Raw genomic sequence first — 1443 nt, forward strand, 5'->3', positions numbered from 1 at the left:
CCGTAATCATCTGGCCCACAGACTTCCATCATCTCCGATACCGCCTAGGCTCGAGGCCGTGGCGCCCAGGCACAGTGACGCAAGGCGGCCGCAATGTCCAAGCAACGCCAAGCGCCGAGCTCTAATTGTACCGCATCCTGCGCAAACCCGCCGGCACGGCCGCCCGTGCACCTTCCTTGTCTGGGCTTCACTGTCGGGATCGGGGTTATCAATAGGCCAGGGACGAGTGAGTGTGAGTATTTCAGCCACCGCCTTCAGGACAGAGCCAAGGCAATGGTCCATAGGTACGCCATGTTGGTGAGTGCCCGTAACTAGGGGCCCGTGCTCCGGGTGACGTCCTCGAAGGGGCGGGATCCATGTGTACACGTGATAGATGTGGCCCGCTCTCCGCTCACAGACATGTCCTGGCCCCTGTGCGGAACAAGGTTGACCACCTACACAGTAATGACCTGATCCAATAATACTCTGATACAGTAATGTTCTGATATAGTAATACTCAGATGCAGTAATATCCTGGTACAGTGATGCCATGATACAATATCGCCCTGATACTGTAATGTCCTGATACTTTAATGCCCTGCGGGGGAAGTAAATGAAGAGTCACATTGTAACCTATTGTAACAACAAAACAGATATGGTTTGGATCATTGGTATCAGGACAGGTCATACTGTTGAAGCCATGTCAGAAATATTCTAATCAGGATGCTGGTGTGTTTAGAATTACCTTAGACAGAGACTTGTTGCTTGAGTCAGCGGGCAGTCTCTGTGCCAGAGGCTCCATTGGGAATGTTCTCTGTAAATGTAAACACGTTGTACTTTAAATTACTTTGTAAAACCGAAATGTTAAAGCGTGCAGAAATAGAGTACAAAGTGCTGGATTAACTCAGTGGGTCAGGCTGCATCTCTGGAGAACATGGATAGGTGACGTTTCAGGTCGGGACCCTTCTTCAGTGATTGTGGGGGAAGGAAGGAAGGGCCTGGTGAAGATGAGGGAGATTTTTTAACATGTGCCCTGATTAACTTTGTCGTTTCAGATCGATGATTCAGTATTACAAACAGAAAGTAAAACTTGGGCACTGCCAGAGACAATGATCACGGACAGAAATAAAGGATTCTGACATATTTTAAAATACACAGCCCATCACTGTCCATTTATAATTACCGCTGAGCGGGGCCAGCGGTGACGAGGCAGAAACATGCACAGGTCTGACGTCACAGGTAGATCAAGACTCCTGATGCCACGGGAATGTTCGCTCAGAGGGTTCTCACAGACCATAGGTAAACAGTGAATTCTCCAATTTCAGGTAACACTGGTGAGCAATGCATTAAACTGATATTGATCATCAATATTAACTTGTTTAAAAATTAGCACAATTGGTCGCATCAGGCACTAAAATAATTAGAAAGTCCTTCCCCCGCCAAAGCTAAATTTGAGGAAAATAT

The sequence above is a fragment of the Amblyraja radiata genome, chromosome 14 (genome assembly GCF_010909765.2).
Source record: "Amblyraja radiata isolate CabotCenter1 chromosome 14, sAmbRad1.1.pri, whole genome shotgun sequence".
NCBI lineage: Eukaryota > Metazoa > Chordata > Chondrichthyes > Rajiformes > Rajidae > Amblyraja > Amblyraja radiata.